General features: G+C 37.1%; 1 protein-coding gene and 1 long non-coding RNA gene across 9 annotated transcripts in view; one reads left to right on the forward strand and one right to left on the reverse strand.

Moving 5' to 3' along the window:
- Window positions 1-8624: 8624 nt before the first annotated feature.
- On the reverse strand, window positions 8625-9739 carry LOC129779299 (uncharacterized). The gene is made up of 3 exons (XR_008743617.1): window positions 9484-9739; window positions 8987-9424; window positions 8625-8930 (listed from the first exon to the last, which is right to left on the reverse strand). It is a non-coding gene; the product is annotated as an uncharacterized LOC129779299 (long non-coding RNA).
- A 4142-nt stretch (window positions 9740-13881) lies between these two features.
- The window catches only part of LOC129780205 (trithorax group protein osa), a 299734-nt gene continuing 291916 nt past the window's right edge, over window positions 13882-21699 (forward strand). For 5 of the 8 annotated variants that reach the window (XM_055788221.1, XM_055788225.1, XM_055788229.1 and 2 more), the window contains exon 1: window positions 13883-14086. The gene's annotated coding sequence lies outside the window, so the exon portion shown is untranslated. Of the gene's footprint in view, window positions 14087-14177; window positions 14599-21699 lie in introns of those variants that run through there. The other 3 variants (XM_055788228.1, XM_055788226.1, XM_055788222.1) reach the window with 2 other exon arrangements.

The following is a 21699-nucleotide window of genomic DNA, read 5'->3' on the forward strand; positions in this document are numbered from 1 at the left end:
TCCCTCGCCTGAAATTCGATAAAGTCACCGCTAGAGGAGATGTCTCCGGAATTTTTTTTTTTGTGGTTTTCGCTAATTTATCAACCAGAAAGTTCTTGATTTGGCAAGGCATTTCCAGCTGTGGATAGATTATCAAGGTTCTCGTCACAAACAAAACAATGGATTAGAAAATGTATAGAGAATGCAGAAACGTCTTCTTCCATTTATTAAGGCTTACAAGCTCCACCGAACGAGTTTTGGACAGATTTGACAAGCTGCCACTACAATCGAGAGGTACTTCAGTCGTACCGTGCCAATGGAGTCGATTGCTTTGAAAAAGACCTATATCCTCTCAATTGCCCGGAATTCCGCCTAATCGAAAAATACTGGATAATTGTCAAGCAGAAATTGAAGAATAGTGGAATCGATAATTGATAAAAACTTTAACAAAATATTTTTTTCAATATTTTTTTTCAAAATAACAATAAATTATATGCATTTGTGATTCCGGTTCCTCAATGAGCTTTAATATTGACGAAGTATTGATAGTGAAAGTAAACTAAGTTGTGAATTATATTGACATTGAATATTGATGTCAAAATATGTTTGGAAATTCAGATTTTGTGATTATAGAGCGTCAATATCATGACATCATACATCATCACTTGTTCCCTGAATTAGCTGGCAACCCCGTTATCGAGTTTCACCAGAGATGTCAGATTTGAAGACATTTTGAAGACATTATGAAATATGTGAAGACATTTCAGTATCATTGTCAGACAAGTGAGAGTGATAGCCATACGGAAACCCAACAAGCCGGCTTGCGATCACAACTCGTATAGGCCGATTGCAATGTTATCCTGTATTCGTAAATTATTAGAGAAAATGATTCTACTTCGTTTGGACAAGTGGATCGAAACAAACAATTTGCTGTCAAATACGCAGTTTGGCTTCCGCCGAGGTAGAGGGACAAATGATTGTCTCGCGCTGCTATCTTCTGAAATCCAAATCGCATTTGCTCGCAAAGAACAAATGGTTTCCGTTTTTCTCGATATCAAAGGGGCATTTGATTCAGTTTCCATGGAAATTCTCTCAGAGAAGCTTCATAATCGTGGACTTTCACCAATTCTTAACAATTTCCTGTACAATTTACTGTCAGAAAAGCACATGATTTTCTCTCATGGCAGCTCGAAATCTTCTCGTTACAGTTTTATGGGCCTACCGCAAGGCTCCTGCCTAAGCCCCCTCTTGTACAGTTTTTACGTCAATGATATGGATGATTGTCTAACTAGAGACTGCACGCTGAGACAACTTGCAGACGATGGAGTTATTTCCATCAAGGGTACTAGTCCCGTCGTTCTGCAAAAGTCGTTGCAAGATACCCTGAACAATCTGTTCACGTGGGCCCTCAAGCTGGGTATCGAATTCTCTACGGAGAAAACTGAAATGGTCGTTTTTTCTAGGAAGCACGAACCCGCCCAATTCCAGCTTCACCTATCCGGCAAAACGATCCAACACTCTATGTTTTTCAAATACCTGGGTATATATTTTGATTCTAAGTGTACCTGGGGGAGACACATTGCGTATTTGAAACAGAAATGCCAGCAAAGAATCAATTTTCTCCAAACAATTACCGGAACAAGGTGGGGTGCCCATCCAGGAGACCTCATTCAGTTGTACAAAACAACGATATTGTCAGTGTTAGAATATGGCAGTTTTTGCTTCCGATCAGCTGCCAGGATTCATATTCTCAAGCTGGAGAGAATACAATATCGTTGCTTGCGTATAGCCATGGGGTGTTTGCATTCGACACATACGATGAGTCTCGAAGTTTTGGCAGGAGTACCCCCGCTTACTCTTCGGTTCACAGAATTTTCCTACAGATTTCTCATCCGTTGCAAGATCATGAATCCATTGGTGATTGATAACTTCGAAAATCTACTCCAACTGACTCCTCAGTCAAGTTTTATGTCTTTATACCATGAGTACCTTACCCACGACGTGCACCCTTCACCAGGCATCTCCAACCAAGTTTGCTTCCCATACTTCTGCAATTCCTCTGTCATTTTTGATCTGTCCATGCGACAAAAAATCCATGGAATCCCAGATCACCTACGCTCCGATTCTATTCCGCCGATATTTTCGGCAGAATATGGGAAAGTTAGATCTGATAAAATGTTCTTTACTGACGGTTCATTCATAAACGGGTCCACTGGCGTCGGCATCTTCAATGAAAATTCCAGTGCCTCTTTCAAACTCAAAGATCCTTGTTCCGTGTATGTCGCTGAACTGGGTGCGATATACTACGCACTAAGGATCATTGAAACATTGCCCATCGACCACTATTTTATTTTTTCAGACAGTCTCAGCTCAATAGAGGCAATCCGCTCAATGAAAGTTGATAAACGCTCATCTTATTTCCTAACAAGAATAGGACAACTATTGAGTGTTTTGGTCGAAAAATTATTCAAGATTACCTTAGCATGGGTTCCCTCTCATTGCTCGATTCCGGGGAATGAGAAAGCGGACTCGCTAGCTAAGGTGGGCGCTTTAGAAGGCACACTTTTTGAAAGGCAAATTGCTTATAATGAATTTCCACATTCCTCTTCAGTATACGCTCGTAAGTTGGCAGCGCATGTGGAGTGGTGATGAGTTCGGTCGTTGGTTACACACGATTATCCCTAAGGTCTCGACGAGTGCATGGTTCAAGGGATTGAATGTAGGTCGTGATTTCATTCGCGTGATATCTCGGCTTATGTCCAATCACTACAACCTAAACGCGCATCTCTATCGCATTGGGCTCGCAGCAAACAATCTTTGTGATTGTGGCGATGGCTACCACGACATCGAGCATGTTGTCTGGTCGTGTATCTGGTTCCATGCTGCTCGCTCTCAGCTCTTTAGAGCACTGAGAGCACAAGGCAGACAATCAGATATCCCCGTCCGAGATATCTTAGGTAGCCGGGATCCTGATCTTCTGCTTCATCTATACCAGTTCCTCAGAAACGCCGATGTCAACGTTTAATGATGTTTCCTTCGTTGTGTCCCCGTTTCATATCCCTCCTATCCGATCGATAAACTTTTACTTAGTCGCGGCAATACATACACACACTCTTTACAGATGCACGGGCCGAAGGTTGTGCAGTCCACTGATTATTCAACAAGAGCCAAAGGTTGTACCGCTCATGACAACTCTACACGAGCTGATGATTGCGCCGGCTAGTGACCATTCTATCCTGGATTCCTCGAGAAAGACGCACCACGCTAGATATGGGGCACAGACTAGGGGGGCGTTACTGATTAATGATCAGCTGCATCCCAATAGGAAGTATCCCGTGTCGGGCACACGTACAGAGCATCGAAGACTGCGACATACCAATTATGAGAACACTTGTAATACTAACCTCGAGTCAACCGCGAGTAATCGGTTACATATTACTAACATAGTCTAAGCAAACATTGTCAAAATATTGAACTCCCGGCCCCGTTAGGCTGACGCCATATGAGCCTTAATAAAATATATATTTTGGATAAAAAAAAAAATTCAGTATGATAGCGTATGTGGATTTTCGAGAGATATTATTTCCATAAAATTCCAACCATTAGCCGAAAATATCGTCAAAAGTTGTTCTTGTCTTGGTTTATCAAGTCAATTATCATTTCAAAACTTAGTTCGCCGATGCGTAATATATTCTTCGTTTACATTTATTGAAATAAATTTCAAAACTTCAAGATAAGTTTAATGAAATGCGCTATATAAATGTAAAAGATGCCCAATACGCAAACTCAGTTGAGCGAAGGAATCAACCTTGCGAATCTGGATTGGCACTTTACAGGGTTGAAGTACGAAAAAGTGTCGAGTGAATTCACCTTGGTCCTCAAACAAACTGAATTGACTGCCTTCGCACTAATTCCGTATGGAACGAGCAACGAACGGGAGCTGATCAATCTATCAAATATCAACTAAGCGGGAGGATGAACGAGTACACGAACTCCGAGCGCAAATTATACAACTATTGCTGCGAACGTTGGAAAACTTGAATCTGAAGAGCCCTCGTCAGTCGATTCAATAGGAGGTTTCGGATGTAATCGTACGACACGATTCCAAAGACTACTTGAGTTATTCAGAGAACCTTGGGTTTTTATACAATTTTTATTCTTTCTTATTCTAGCCTAAATTCAAATCTAATGTGTGAAGTAAAGAGAAAACCATAAACGTTCTTGCTCCTTTGCATACAAGTCCTTTAACTATCGCTTATGTGTGATTCACCACATGCAACTGCTGGTTAGAGCTTATCTTTGACTCATAACTGCATTCCAAGGGCAACGAACTTAGCACTATAAGAAATGTGTGCGATCTATTTGGTCCCTTTCCTTTCCGTCATTCGATTGCATTGGGTTTTATTGCACCCGATACCGATAGGTAGGATTGTGATTGTAGGATCGTACACACGGTTCGCGCTAATAGCGTAGTGTTTTCCTTCTTTCGATCGTTTTCGATATGAAAATTGGATTGCTAAATTCTTTCGATTTCTTACAATAACAATACCAATAAGAAAAAAAAATGAATAAGCTATCAAACTTTGTTCAAAAGAAAGTTATGAATTTAAGTTTCCTTCGATATGATTGTAAAAACATTTGAAGACATTTTTTCGAACCATGTGAAGACAATTGAAAGAAAATCAGCTGGCATCCCTGAGTTCTACTCGCTAACATGTCAAACGTCAGATAAAATTGAGAGGATCCTCTATGTATTGTTTGATTGACACCGAGAAAAAAAATCGAGCGCCTGTGAACGTTCCAATGTGGTCACGATAGTTGTCTGTACAGTGTGACGTTTCTAATTGCATTTTCTCAGCGTTAAACATCGTAAAATTGGATATACAAAAGTTTCTAATAAAATTTCATTTTGTCATGCGAAAATAATGTCAATTTTTATAACATCTCAAATTATGTTCGAAAACCCTACACATCTTCTGACAGCAAAACTTTATTATTAGCTGCAAATGACTACAACATGTCCTGATTCACAATATTGTTTTTTGTGTATCGTTTGTTGCTTTCTTATAGTACGGCTTGCGAAGCCTGTGACCAACCTCGCTATTTAAACAGAATACTATCGTTATACTGCTGTTTTACATCTCGAGCATCATCAGGATTAAGGCGGTAAGCACCACACCAATCACTAAGCCATGGGAAGTATTAGGGTAATTTGAAACAATATAAAACATTGATGAAATTTTACGAAACAAAGAAAGTGCTGCTATATTGAATAATATGATAAATCCGTTGCCTTAAAACGCATCGTACAAACATCATGAAACAACCAAGGAGGACAAGTTAAGGGAAAGACAAAGTCTCACTCGAACCGTGCAGGTCTCCAGTTCCCTGTTGGTCGCATTCACTGATTGCTCCGCAAGGGTAACTAGGCCGAACAGATTGGTGCCGGAGCACCAGTATACCTAACAGCGATTATAGAGTTTCGACCGTCGGAGTGCTCGAGATGGCTTGCAAAGCTGCTCACGACAATCACAAAACACGCATCAAGAACAGAGCAGCTTCGGTTCGGCGCTCATCAAGGCAACAACTAGTTTCAGCTAGTGGCAAACGCAATCGCAAAACGGCAGCAGGTAGAAGAAAGAAAAAGGTTTGTTTATACAGACTGCTTTGGTGGCAAAACCAGCCACCGTAAAACACGGCGCTTTTCAGGGCCATTAAACCATTCAAAGAAGAGTTATTAAAAGTTTTTCACAATACCAATGCATTCTAAAGTGACATAATATGACATATAATATAAACCGATTTATTTTGTTTATGCTTGTTCTTGAGCTTATTGCTGGCTGAGGTCTTTCAAATTGATCATTCAGTTTTCACAAACCCATACATGGTTTCCGAATTAAAAGTGGCTTCAAATTACAACACATTGTATGCAGGACGGCATTAACGAATTTTCTCGGTGACTGACGTTACATCTGCATTGCATAGAGAAATAACTAAGGAGCAACACGATTAGCTATGTATTTCCTGCTGCTCTGTTCTTATTTTAAAGGACTTTAATCCGAAGGTCATCCGTCCCTGTATTTACTGTTGGTTTTTAGAACGCTTATAGCTCGTTTATTTTTCGACAGATCGTAGAGTTCGTCTCCAAAACCTCAGTTCTTTTTCATTTTTATTTACTTTGTTTGCGGAGACTACAAATCTTACAGTTCATTCGTCTCCGAAACCACAGCTTAAGGTACGGTAATGTGCTCAATAGTGAAATATATGATAGTGAACGAGCTGATGACCACCTGTGCATTCCCTATCGCAGCCATCATTTTGATTGTACGATATGTGTATACGCCGAAAGATGCCCGGCGTTAAACATTTCATAAGTACAAAGCCTTCAGAAAAAGATCAAGAATCAAGTTTGTAAAAAAAAAACGCAAAAACACAACACCAAAGGTTCTTTTCAGAACCCCCAACATGTTCATAAAGAGTAAACAGTAAACTAATCCATTTTTCAGGTAGATAGGTAGGAATTCACGTAGGAGAAGAAAATAAAACAATATATTTAAAATATATATTTAGCAAAAGCTGTCCCCTTTGTATAGTCCTACGTCACTCCGGTCATGTCACCGACATTACCCATCCGTCTTTTTGACAGATAAAGTTTGGTTTGATATTTGTACAAAAAGTATTTTGTTTGCAACTCTTCAATTTTCAACAGTGGTAAACAATTGCAAGCATCGCCAAGCAAACCATTTGTCATGACAATTGTCATGCGTAAATGCGAAAACAGAATAGAAACATACGGTATGAGGCATGATGTCGACACCAACCTCTCTCAGTTTCTATTCTGTTTTCGCATTTTCGCATGACAATTGTCATGACAAATGGTTTGCTTGAGCATCGCACATGGAAAAAAAATCACTGAAATATTTAAGGTAACCTAACCATGTACCGACAGGCCCGAAGAACAGACCGAAAAACAGGAAGTGGGTTATATCTATGGTATAACCGCAAGAGTGACGTAGGACTATCGTTGATTTAGAGATCATTTGTTTGAAGTTGAGTCTAAATCCATTCTGAATGAATGAATAAATGAATATTTGGGGGACTTCGAAAACAAGAGCGTTACGTTGGAGGCACAAGGTTTTATGCATCCAATATAGGATACGAAAAACCTTGTTCTGAAGAATAATCTTCAGAAGCTAACCTGCTAACTGTACTTGATTAACAAATCACAAACCCAAATGTATTATATGGATATTTTATGGATAGAAAACATTAAAATAAACTCTTTCGCTTGAATGTAATTTTCAATTCCCACAGGAACTGGCAGATTATTTTCCAGCAACGATTAGATATTTCCACATTTTCCTCGATACTGGAAGCCCTCCAGTGGTTAATACTAACTCGATAACCACCTGTTAATAGTACTTGATTGAAAAATATTTGGTCACTGTTACATGGATAGAAAACATTCAAATAAACTCTTTCACATGAATGTATTTTTAAATTCCCAGAGGAACTGGCAGATTATTTTCCAGCAATGATTAGATCTTTCTGGAACTTTCTCGATGCTGAATGGCATCCAAACGGAAAGAATTCTGCGCGTGTATGTGTCGATCCTTCGCCGTCCACCTCCTCCAGCACGTTAGGCAACGAAGTTGTCTTGTCGATGTCCTCACGAAAAATGAATGTGTCTCACCACCAGAATATCGCTTAAGTATGCTTTTTGTGTGTGATTGAATCGAGAGAAGATGTGGTTTACGATGGCAATTTGGAAGGCAAACTAGAGGGGAATGAACTCTCTGAGCTCGAAACTTTCGGCGACTGAGCAATAATCGATTGCGGGCGCATACAATATTGGATACGGAAATATCCTACTGATGGTGAAGAATAATCTTCAGAAGCTATTCTGTTAATTGCGATTGATTGAAAAATCACAAAACCAAATGTATTTGGTCACAGTGTTACATGGATAGAAAACATTCAAATAAACTATTTCACATGAATGTATTTTTAAATTCCCAGAGGAACTGGCAAATTATTTTCCAGAAATGATTAGATCTTTCCGGAACTTTCTCGATGCTGAATGGCATCCAAACGGAAAGAATTCCGCGCGTGTATGTGTGTGTAGCGATGTCTTCCCGGGGAACCGTTTGTGGTATTACTCTCCTCCTGATGGATTCCCTTCTGGAATAGGTGCACAAACAGGCTCTTGGTGACATCGTTCATCCGCGCTTTCATGATAAACGAAAAGCTTCACCACAACAGCGACAACATGCTCCAATCGCTGTTCAATTTGAACTGAGTGGATTTCCGAGCGGCGCTCGCTTATATACCGATTGGTGATTTCAATAGCCTGTTTTGAAAGCAATTTTAAGACTACCCACAATCCGTTTTGCCTGCCAAGATCGGGTCGATGAAATGTCAACAATCGACCTCAAATGCTGCCACCTTGCAATCGAGTTATCGACCTTTCATATGCATTCATCGAACAACTTGACGCCACTTTTTCGCCAACATGTGCAAGGCGTCGACTTGCTTGCAGCGCTGCTTTCAGCACTGCTTGCTGCTTGTTTGCATTGGTTTGTTATTGAAAATGAAAAGGAAATACATTGATCGATTTTAAACATATTTATTATTATTCAAATCCGACTGAGTACATTGATGAATACCTCCTTGCCCTTGATGACACAGATATGTGGCTGAGGAGGATTCTTCAATGTGCGTGAAGCACGGGATCTCCGATGGGGAAAATTGCTCGAAATACTATCGATGGCCAGGTTCTGCTGCGGTTGCTGTTGATGCTGTTCCCCGGAATAGCACCCTGGACTTAAAGGATACTGCTGCGGGAAAGCTGATTCTGTTGGCTGGTGTGACAGAAGTGGAAATAAGCAATGTGGTGATAAGGGAAATCATCTTTCTCATTCGCCGATTGATTGAGTCGGATGTATTCATAGCTGAAACAAAATAAAATGATTAGTAAGTGAAAAGCAGAAATGAATTCCCTACTCACCAGTTGTATGATCCGGATAAAAATGCGAACATTAAAATATCATGCGAATACGTTCGCTTACCTCGCCTATTTTCATTCTACTATACAACGGAATCAGTGCATTCGGGTTCCTCCGGGGTGGTAATTCAGCTAAGCAAGTTGATAAATACCTCCTTGTCGTTGAGTTTTCGTGTCCGAAGAGGATTTTTGAATGTGCGCGAAGCACGGAACCTCTAATGGGGAAAGTTCTTCGCAATACCATACCATGGTCAAATTCTGCTGCTGCTGCTGTTGATGCTGTCCCTCGGCATTGCCAACAGGCGTTGGAGATTACTGACGCAGGAAAACGGATGTTGTTGGCTGCTGTGATAGAAGTGGAAATCCGCACTGTGGTGATGGGAGAAATCATCTTTCTCACTTACCGATTGATGGAAGCAAACGAGTCGAATGTATTCATAGCTGATAAGACAAGATAAAATAATTAATAATTAAAAAGCCGAAATATATTTCATACTCACCAGTTGTATGACCCATTTGTTTTTGTTTGAGATGACAGTTTAGCGGAGTGGAAAAAAGAACCACCAGTGATGCCATTTGGTTTGTTTAATTATTCAGTATTTTCGACTAACGAACTATCCGCGTTGACGATATTGGGGAATAGGCATGACAGTATGGATTTGCAGAAGGAATGAATACACTTTTAAAATGAAAATTATGAATGAACATGATTTTTCCTTAATCAAATTAGTACTCTATGTAAGTGAAAATCACTATTGCCTGCAAGTGGTGAAAAAACGTCATAAAAAAATATGTTTTGAGATAATTTTATATTATAATGATAAGTTTTTTTGAGAATATCTGAACGTCTATAGAAAATAATTCAAATTAGGGTCATGACAACGTACTTTAAGTAGAAAAATTATGCCAAGAAAAAAATTTCATACAAATTTTAGCAAATATAAACTGATTCGGGCCGACTAATATGATAGAGATTAGTTTGCCTCATACAAACTAATGCCGTATCCAGATGTCGATACCTAATCGTCGTCATCGTGAATAGGTAACAGCATTACGGTCGTTGTTAGGTCGATGTTTTTTTCGTCGATTGGATTGTGGGTGAGGTCGATTGTTGACATTTCATCGACCCGATCTTGGCAGGCAAAACGGAATGTGGGTATTGAAACAAGTTTTTGGATCAAAAAGTAACAAGTATAGAACACGTAGACATTTTATCTTTCGAATGAAGTGTTTATCATACCATTTCATTCAGTTGTTTAGGAGCTATTAACGCTCAAAATCTCGGTCTCCGGCGTAACGTTTTCGTTTTCGAAACTTTGATTTTACACCCGGTATAGAAATGAAAGACGTAGTCCTATGTCAAAAATATTTTAGGCATTCAATAATTGAATGCACGTGCCAAGTCTTACAAGAAATCCGAATTAATCACAATCGCATATAATATCAATCAAAGTATGTATCGTGTATTTTTGAAATCGCATAAAATGTAAAAACTCAATTTTATATACGATTATCAAATTAAGTCGCAATTCGGTATAATAAACATCAATTTTATGATGTACATTGTCGTAAAATATATTTAATCCGCATTATATGCCTATATTACGCTGATGCAGTTTGTGTGTCGTAAAAGCGTATAATTTAAATCGATTCAGTACTGTAGTAAATCGTGTTGCATGCTGAAGAAAATCATAAAACAGTAAATCATATTAGATCCTAATAAAGAACATATTACATCATATTGAAATGTCAATGAAATTCTGATGCACTCGAAAGATTTAACCGCTGTTGAATTAAATTTCAGATAGCCGCGCGAGATAGCTGGGGGATGATAATCCAGACGACCGGAGTTCAAACTCACATCGGAGCAGTTTTCACCAAACATCAATCTGTGCCATTTTAAACATTCATATTCCACTCCCAACACAAGTCAATCAAACAATTATTATTTCTACAAACATAAATACTCATATATAAAAATGGCGAAACTTGAGGCTATAATAAATATTTCACGAAAATATTTTGCGTCATTGTCTTTTTTCTATGTCTGTAATAAATCGTATATGAGTATGGCAAAAGTCGTATTTGGTGCTTTGACAATCCATGAATATATTCATATTAGATCGCAATTCAATTTCAACATAATCGCTATTATATCCGGTCAAAGTTGCATATTCATCCAAACAAATTCGGTAAGCATTTGCCATGTATGTATATGGCCTCCACTTTTGCATGCATATGCCAGTTAGGCGCATTATATGCCAACCAAATTTTAGGGCATATGATGTTATATATATACGCTTGTTATGCGATTTAATATTTGCTGGGTAGGCTTCTCAGTTTGAGAGTTCGTTTTAGGGAAACATATCCCGGTCTGCACAACGACAAGCGAGTACAAAAGCATTCAACACCAAAAAATACCCTCGAATTGCATGTATTTGCAAAGCGGATTCCCCCAGGCGCATTAATTTTGAAGTCCGTGTTAGGGAAACACAGATCGATGGGAACAAAATTACCCCCGACTTGCAATTATATTTGCACAGCGGATTTCCACAGGTACATCAATTTCGAAGTCTGTGTTGGGGAAACCGTAAATCGTATCAATCAAAACGTGGTAGTTAGGGCGTTTAGATAACGCTTGACATTTTACAGTTATTCAATTGTCCATCTCATGAAAAATAACATTTTATTAATTGTGATAGACACGTAGAAATATTTCCTATCAATTGATGCAAACATTTTTCCGATCTATTAAGAAATGTTCGAGTTATAAGCATTCAAATTTCTGGTAGGGTTAGCACACAAATCGGCAGAACCAAATTATGGGATAAAGGAAATTCTTCCAGTTTTCTTGAATTAAAACCGTTTAGAGATTAGCGAATTGTAATGTATATCATATCAAACAAATTTTGGAGCATTTCCGATTCGATTGGTATGCAAATCATGAGAATTCGTTCACAGTGAAAATAGTTATTAACGTTATTAACGTTAACGAACGAGGATTCATAAAAACGTAACCTGTTTTCTGGTTTGGCACCCTTCCTGAAAGACGTAGTTCTACGTCAAAAGCAAATCCAAGATGGCTGCCACTACAAAATGGCGGACTACATATTTTCTCAAAACTCCATTAATATGGGCATCAAATGAAAGGTCTTGACTAGTAGAACACAGTTATTTATGAAAAATTTAAAACTAAGATGGCCGCAATCACTATATAGCAAATTACTTTACTAAACGGTTTTATTCAGCTTGAACTGTTTGTTTGTATGTTTGTATGTCTGTAGGGTTGTCCCACAATAATATAAATTTTACCAATAGGAACTGACCGAATTTATAAAACACCTTTATTTCTGCTGTCATTTTAAAACTGCTTATCCCATAATCTTGATAAATCCAATTTGACCGCCGCTGCAAAATAGCTGATTCCATATTATCTAAAAAAAAGGTTGATAGAGTTATTTGATACACGAACGAAACTGATTTGGAAAACTCACTATGTATATTTGCAATTCACTCAATATCTGTATTGAATGAAATGAATTGACTAATAGAATACAAAATAAAAAAATCGCTAAAATAAAATCGTGAGGTACGTTGGATTTCCATTATCCACAATCAGCTACTTCATCATATGTCTCACGATTTTATTTTAGTATTATCAATGCCCTAGACTAATGAAGAAGAGATGTGATAACTGCTACTTGCTTGATTATTTTCTAGCTTTTAGTACATTATTATGTTTAATCACAATTTATGAAATCGTTTAACTTAAAATGTTTTTTTACTCATTTAATTTTACTAGGTAAACAATGGGTAGCATGTATTGCGTTTCAAATACTACTGATCCTTCCCGTTTCAGCCGAACGAAATCCCCTACATAATCAATGATATCTACTGACGTAATATGATATCGATTTCATCGCCATTATCCACAAAATTAGCTTTATAAAAATGTCCGGAAGTTAGAACTCATAATCTATGTGCATTATTAAACTTCAAAATTTCGAAGATTATCTATGACTTTGGACAAATCGCGTATTGTAAATATAATAAATCTAACTTTTTTACCATTTACTGACAACATTAAAAGGTTAAAACGAATTTAAATAATAATTGTTAAAAAAAATCACGACTGAATCTCACTTTTAAGCGCGTAGAAATACAAACATCATCACATGTATAGTTCTGAGCTCTAATGCCTCTAATTCTAATCTAACAATATTTTATAGAGTCCAGTCCAAAATCAAAAACACATTACAGACAATTGAAATCAGAAACTAAAATCGTCTTAATCGATACCTATTTTAATTTTGAAAGTTAAAGCAATAAATAGTTGGTTCGGAACAATTAAGTATCAATTGTATTAATAAATTTTGAGTAATGATAATTACACAATTAAATTCCTTATGTAAAATTCTCGAATTCAACTGAGACAGATAACTGTAACGATTTCAGCCCCAAATTCACACACTCAGTGGCCATATTTATGCATGCCCTACGGTTGCGGATGCCAGTTTAATGTCGCCCGCATGCTTCGAGCGAATTGACGCACCATATTGAAATCGATAATGCGAATGTTGTTTCGAAAATGCGACCTCAATCTCGAAAATGACTCCCTCTTACACCAACACATCGCTATTGACCGCATGTGCCGTTCAATCTTTTCGAGGAGGTGTCGCTACAGTTCCTACACTCGCAAACACTTGGTATGGTGACGTAATTTTGTCCGTATGGTTTGTGAATGCTATTATGATTTTTCGTCACTACTACAGCTGAAGGGACTATGGTTCCCGGACCTCTCGAAGTACTGTGTGCCGATAGCATCATAGTGCGCACTGGTGTGTGTGCCATTTTGCAGCCGCCGCCACCGCCGCACATCATCGTAGTCGTAGTCGTAGTCGCCGAAAAATAAAGAGATCGCGCTCGTCGTCGCCGTCGTCGTGTTTGATGAACGCGCACTGTGCAAAGGGGCAATATTCGCATTGAGTGGCTCCCAGAATCGAAAAAAGTGGTGAAAATTAGTGAAAAACTCCCGAAAAGTGATGCAAACTGGTGGCCAGAAGCGGCCGGAAGCAGCTAGTGGTGAAAGTGATTACTGGAAAGGTGCGTTTTCGACGAAGAAATCGAATTAAGATTCTCGGCTGCCGCAGCAGCCTTTCTCTGCCTTTGGCTGGTTATATTTTTTTTTGTATTTTCGCTTGAGTGTGTGTGCGTGGGGTATTCGAAAGGAACAGACAAGAAGCAGCAGCAGCAGTAGCGGTGGCGGCTAGAATATCGCAAAGTGAGATGAAATGTCCGCCTGCTATGGTTACCTCGGCGGCGCTGGAGAAATAGTGAGCGCTGGCTTTCAGCGCCCAGCAAAAGCTGGGGTGGCCAGAACCGATGTATAAGAGAGCAGTTCCCCAGAACAAAGCAACCGGACCAATGTCGGATTAACAGTTCACCGGAGCTGGTCGACAGTTGTTGATGCTGATTGCATTTTGTTTGGCGGCGGGTGACATGCGAGCGAGGGGACCTGAACGAGGTTTGCATGGTTCGATTCATAAGTTGAAGGGCCTAGTCATGGATGGGCGAACCGATCAAGCTAGGTGACAATAAGATTAACTAGACGTTAGGTTGGTATCGCGACATTAGCAATGTAAACAAACCGCCACCACCCGGATTGTAAACAATGCACTCGGATGCAACTTGGAACGATATTAGCGTAATGTCGTTATGGATTAGTGGGCTACGTTTTGTTTTTATCCTGAGCTGTATACCATTCTAAGAAAGTTGTTAATGGTACAATTTCAATTATTGTTTTGATTTTGCAATGATTTTGAGATTCCTGATCTGTGAATGGTTGTTATGATTTTAAACCTGCTAATGGAATGGTTACATTTTTTTTGTATGTGTTGATAGCAAATCAGTACAGTGTTATATTGTTTATCTAGTTGATATAATTGAATTATCTAACAAGAGTACTACTCGAAATATTCACCCCTATTCTGTATTTCGATCGATTCGAAATATTTCGAACGACTTGATTAAATTCCATTCTGTATTTCGTTCGAGTTGTATTTACATTTCGTTCGATCTGTTTCTCTTAGAACATTAAAGGGGCAAAACGTTCGGAATAGGTGAAGCGAAATTATAGCTCGAACGAAACAACGATTTCGAACGAAATGGAAATCCGTCGGAATACAGAATTGGGCTGATTGAATTTGTCCAAACATGACGAAGCATGGTAAGGTATCTATAAATAATTTTTATATCATCGATTTTATTTTTTTGAGTTTCGACTAATTTAATCACCATGATAATATGAATAGTCGTATCGCTTATTCTATCATGATGTGGTCCTTCACGTATCCATCCCGGAAGGCCTGACAATCGACAAAGATTATCACCTCAATAACATTGAGGATTGGCGCGATTTGAAATCTTACCAGATTCGGCACCTCCAATAAAAATTATTTCAAAAATAAAAATAACCAAAATAAACGATTTATAAAATTATTATATTTTTTTTTTGGTAAAATTTGCATGTAACAATACTTAGTTTTGCGATTTTTCTACAAAAAAATCTCAGTCTGATAGAATTAGTCGATACTTGTTTGGAACTTCGACACTTATTTGAATATTTATTTAGTTTCAATATTAGTTTGTAATTTGACTCGAGATAGTGTTCTACACAGAACTGGTTTCAACAAGCGAGGCATGATTCTCAACAAGTATAAAGTCAATTATGTGGATATTTGGAGAACATATACGACGGTAAGTGTGTCATATTACTCATAGAGAGGTGCCCAAAACAGTTCATTTTGGATAGCTGTTTGAGCAATATTCGTTCTTCTAAATGAATTCGTTTTTTTATTAGTTCAGCAGATGCCAATAAAGGGTGGACTCGATTATATACAGTTTCTGATTTTTGTGATTTCATTCACTGTGTATAATCAAATCATGTATATAATCGAGTCAAAAAAAATTTTTTTATTCGTTTTTTTGATTTTTGAATGTTAAAGAGGAATTTGATTTCTTATTTATCCCTTTGAAGTCAAAAAACACCTTTCTTATATGAAAAAAATAATCTTATCCAGATTCTCTCAGGAGGTGATAGACGATCATTTAGAAAATTTAGTAAAGGATATTGTAGTGGAACATCAGGATTAGTGAATTTTAAAAACATTTTGGAAGTGAAAAACTTGAAAATTAATAATTTTTAATGTGACATTCATTTTATCCTAAAAAGATTACTAGATTGTTTCTATCAATTAAATTGAAGCTGCCTAACCGCCCTACAATTTGTTCTTTGACACCCAACTTCTATCTTTCTTAAATTGGCTGCAATATCAATATAAACAATTCCTGATGGGGGTCTTCGTAGCCACATTGGTTGCGCGTTCGCTTCGTAAGCGATCGATCGTGAGTTCAAAACTCAGGGCCCTCATTGACCATCTTTGTGTTGTTACAGAATAGCTACGTCCACGCAACAATCATCAGCGATGGAGATCGATCCACGGTCGAAATAAGATCGATTCATCCATACAATTGCTCTGCTCTGCAAGACACATCGGGCTGCTGTTCTATAAATAACTCAACAATGATCAATCAACTGTCTCCGCTGTCCGGTGGTCCAACTGGATAATGGAAGAACAGAAAGAATACTCTTACGCCTAAATGGCTACTGTGTGAATGTACCATATGTAATGGTATAGAAGGAATACTGGCGAATGGCAACTGTGTAATGTGCTAATTATAGATATGATAACCATGTGACATGTACACGATGAAAAATTCGGCTCTGTAACAGCTAGATTGCTAAAGAGCCTTAAATAAATAAATGGGATAAAAAAAAAATTCCTGATGAAAATTCAAGCAAAATCTATACATGTAAAAGCCACTTAAATTTCACCTTAACGTTGAAAGGTTACATTTCTTCTTGAAATAAGTCATATTTGTAATATAAAAAAAATCGATCCGACCTGTAACAATATGAAGAACAACATTCAGTGCAGAACGAAAAGATATTTTTTCTAAAAGCCATGTCAAAAGGTATTTTTTTAAGGATGTCTAATTATGGGATTCCTGAAAAATTTGATATCGTTTTTCATATTTGCTGTCGAAACATAGAATAAAGGTCCAATACGCCTAAATTTGTCAATGGTAGATATTCAAAATGAATCTATATTGAATCAAATCATTCTTGTATACATTAATTTTCATTTTTAAACGTGTGCCTTTTTGAGAAATGTGCCTTACAATTTTACATAGAAGCCCAGAATACTCTCATTACGAATTTAGCAACATTATGAATTGTTTATTTTAAAACCAGTGTATTATACATACTAGCCAAACAAAGAAAATTGCAATAGGCTTCATGTCCCTTTGATTTTCATTCCGTTGGAGCCTTATAAAAAATATATCTACTTTTAGAACGATACAACCCAACAAACATCAAATCGTATAATTTGCATATTCTAAGTCGTATATAAAGTCGGATAGAATCGCAAACATATGTAATGTCGATCAAAGCATATCGCAATGCTTTAGAATCCGGACAGGTTTTTTAAACCGGATCCTTTTTCAATATACAGTGGAACCTCGATTATCCGCGAAAGTGAGTTCCCTAGTAATTCTATAGATCTTCCAGAAATTTGTCGGTTAGTGGTAGAGTACCTTTTTTTTTGTTTTGGTCATGGCTTTCACATTATCTAATCACTGGTGGTGTACATGCTAAACACTTCATGTTAAGCCCTTTATTGCGTTATCCGCGATTTCCGTTATACCTAGGCCGACTATTCCGCGGAAAATCGGGGTTCTACTGTATCCAACATCATGTCAAAACCATAACATCTTTTGCAATTTGAATTAATTTGACTGATAGTTAATATTGTCGAATTTCATGCCAACTCGATTGACCATTTCACAATGGACGATTTCTCTACATCGACTCTCTCTGTTGGTCATAGCTTAGCCTCAAATACATTCCCAGCTGTATTTGACAATGTGGAAGATATGTCAGAACCTCACCTATCAGATTCTATAGCAAACTTAAATTGGAACATTTTTGCAATTGAGTTGAAAGAAAAAGTTGATGAAGCGAAATCGATCAAGTCATTTACAGCCCTTGCATTCTAAGCCCCTCATATGAAAGAGCGCTCATTTTTATGTGATCAATAAGTAGGGTGACCAAAATCGTCGATGAAATAAAAAATATACATTTCTTATTTTTATAGACACAGGGCGGGCTCGATTATATACAGTTTCGGATTTATTTTCACTATATACAATCGAGTCAAAAAAATGTTTTTTTTTCAATCGTTCTTTATGCATATATTTTTGTTTTTTTTTTAAATTTTAAAGAATAATTTAATTTTTGATTCATCCCCTTAAAGTCATAAAATACCTTTCTCATATAAAACATCCGAATTCATTCGGGAGGTGATAGAGGATCATATTTGATGAAAAAATCCTTCTAGGCGTATGTTTGAATTTCAACAATGACAGAGTTATAGAACTTTTTGTTTATTTCAGACTCTGTTGTCTTAAACTGGCGCTACATTAAAAGTACGCTACAGAAGACGATTAGGTTGCTTCCATTAGAAAGATGAGAAAATTTAGTATAGGATATAGTTGTGAAACATCTAAATTAGTGAATTTTGGTAACATTTTGGAAGTGAAAATTCAAAGTTAGTATTTTTTAATATGTTATCATCAATTTCATCCTAGAAAAATCATTTTGAACTTGATTGTTTCTATCAATTAAATTAAAGTTTTCTAACCGCTCTACAATTTATTTTTTGACACCGAATTTCTATCTATCTTAATTTCGCTGCAAAATTGATACACACAATCTCTGATGAAAATTCAAGCAAAATCTTATAAAATCATAATTTTGACCCCAATGTACATATAAAAGCCACTTAAATTTCACTTCATCGTTGAAAGGTAACATGTTTTCGTGAAATAAGTCATATTTGAAACATAAAAAAAATATTTTTTTTTTCAAACTGTAATCGAGTCCAAAATTGTATATAATCGAATAAAATATAATCGAGTCCGACCTGTAGTGGTAAATATATTTGGACAATGTTGTAGGCCTGGTTATTTGAGACAACTTTGTAGTCTGTCATCGAAAGACCTTTAGAGTTTACTAATACAAACATTTTGCGATGCATTATTTGTCGATATGTCAACATTACTCAAAGTTATTTATATTTTTTCCCAAAAACTGCGATCCCTCCATTTGTTTGTCATTCTCTTTGAGGCAAACATAGAAAATGTTTATTGGTGACATTTGAAAGAACATATTTCACTATATAATGTAAGATTTTCAAATCTATGTTATTTTTTGAATTCATGAGTTTTTTTTTGGGTGAAAACCCATCAATAACTTTAGCTAGAATTAAGATAGTTCTGTAGGTAGAAGTTCTGCATCGCAAAATGTTGGTCTTGATGAGCTCTAAAAGTCGTACGAAGACAATTTTGATGTAGAATTTGAAATGTAAAAATTAGAGAAAGGACCCGTTTTTTCATGGTCACCCTAATGCATCTTAGATAGAAAGCGCTAAAAACAACTTTGTGGAAGATATTTATTCTCCAGACAAAAAGTGTTCTCAATGAAGTTATTACATGTAATGGAGCAGTCATTTCAATGTTGTCAGAACTTATAACCGGCGAAAAACAAACATTATAAAAAATCAAGGATGAAACTTTCATGTCATGTCATGAAAGTCTTCAGTACAAACATTTCATAGTACTGACGAGGGGTCAATGAATGAATGCTTGAACTGAGTAAGGGACGGAAACTTTAACTAATATTTATAGTTTTTTGTGTATGAGTTCCAAACATCATACACACCAGGTAGGCCAACCAGAAAAGTTTGTCGAGCCACATACGGCCCGCGAGAGGCAGGTTCTGTATCGTTGGTCTAGAGAATAAGTGTCGAGCTCTAAATGCTAATTTCCACTTAAATGCATTTCCTGGACCATTGTGCATTGATAGCAACACGTCAGATTGGAGTGTAACGGTGTGAGTGTAAATACATTGGTCATTTAAGCAAGTTAAGTATGCAAATACTTGAAAAAGAATTAGAAGGGCCAGCTTTTTTTACAAAAATTTATAACACGAAAACTATAATACCTCAGCCATTCCATGCCAAACCGATATAGTGGTTCTCTGATTTCAGCGAAAATTTCAGTTTTGTTCCTTATCGCAAAATATTAGACCCGTGTTTTTCATGTTTTTATTAGGGTGCTCATTTCCACTTTAGGGTGCTCTAAAAATAATTTTTTCATGTTTTTCAAAAAATGACATTTTTCAAATTTCATAACCTTTGAATTACTGGACCGATTCAGATGATCGACATATCAAATTAAAGCCAATGAGCCAAATCTTCTCTGAATGATTTTACACTTTCAAAAAAATGGATTTTTGTTTTCACAATTATTGTTTGCTTTTGTTTTTTTGTTGTTTTCGTATCTTTGGACTAGAGGGCGCTATATTTTCTTATATTTTTTCTTGAAGGCTGAAGTTTTTTACATAACATATCCAAACATGAGAGAGGCGTTTTCTTTCGTTTTTGAGTTATGATTTTTCAAAGTTAACTGATGGTGCGAAAATTACTAATAATTACTTTTTTCAAAAATAAATAATTTTTGAACTACTGGACTAGTGAAATTACTACAAAATTCTTTTCAAAGGATGAAATGTAGGAATTTTCATTGAAGTTACAAAAAAAAATTAAAAATTGAAATTCATTTTTCTCAAAAATGTGCACAATCGTAGACACGACCCCTTAGGACGTAGGACTACGCAATCTTTTTTTTTTTAAAATTTGTTGGTTTACCACTTTGGATATTATTTGCGAATAAGTCGAAATTTCATAAATAACTCTTTAGTAAAAAGTTCCGAGGACCCTGAAAAGGTTTAATGGTATGCGTGGTTTTGTAGAATCATTACGAGAAGCAACGATTGTTTCTTGCCTTTGCGAGAACAATACACTAATTGGTTATATGTCGCAATTTGTTTCTTCCGTTCATGGCCATTCAACAAGCATCAACCACGCGTCTAACAGATGCACACAGTTGCAGCGATAAACGTAAAACATCTCGAGAATGACCGTATATGAAAAATCGTTTCTCGACTCTCGGTCAAAACCATCAACAAACCTAGGAGCTTATTGCTTCAGAACGATGCGCACGAGAGCAAATACAAGTGGCAACTAAAAGCATCGAAGGTGTGCTATTCACATGTACAGGAAATGAACAATTTCTAAGTTTCGCGAAAACAAGCAACACACACAAAGCCAAACACTGATGGCTAGAAGCGACCTATAATCATTTTCATTCTTCTCTTTTTTCGTCTGCTTTGCCATAGCTCGAATGGTTGTGTTAATTGCAATGCCGGATGCACTTCAAGTGAAATATTCGCTAGCGTTCACAGCTCGAGGGGAAACATAAAACAGAAAACGAGCAGAATAAGTGACCTTTGTTGTTTCGGGCACAGAAATATTCTAGGAATCTTCCTCAGAGGAGATGCAACACTTATACGCTAGCGACAGCTTACTTACTATGCAAGGGTGGAGTTTACTTCGCAAATTTTTTTCTTTTCGCTATTCCCCTTCGTTGTTTCTATTCTAGCGACTGCATAAGTTGCTCGTCATTGACAGCTCTGTTTGGGAAAGCACACAAATGGACAGAACAAATGTATGGGGAAATGGGAATGCTTCCAT

This window comes from Toxorhynchites rutilus, chromosome 3 (assembly GCF_029784135.1).
Source record: "Toxorhynchites rutilus septentrionalis strain SRP chromosome 3, ASM2978413v1, whole genome shotgun sequence".
NCBI lineage: Eukaryota > Metazoa > Arthropoda > Insecta > Diptera > Culicidae > Toxorhynchites > Toxorhynchites rutilus.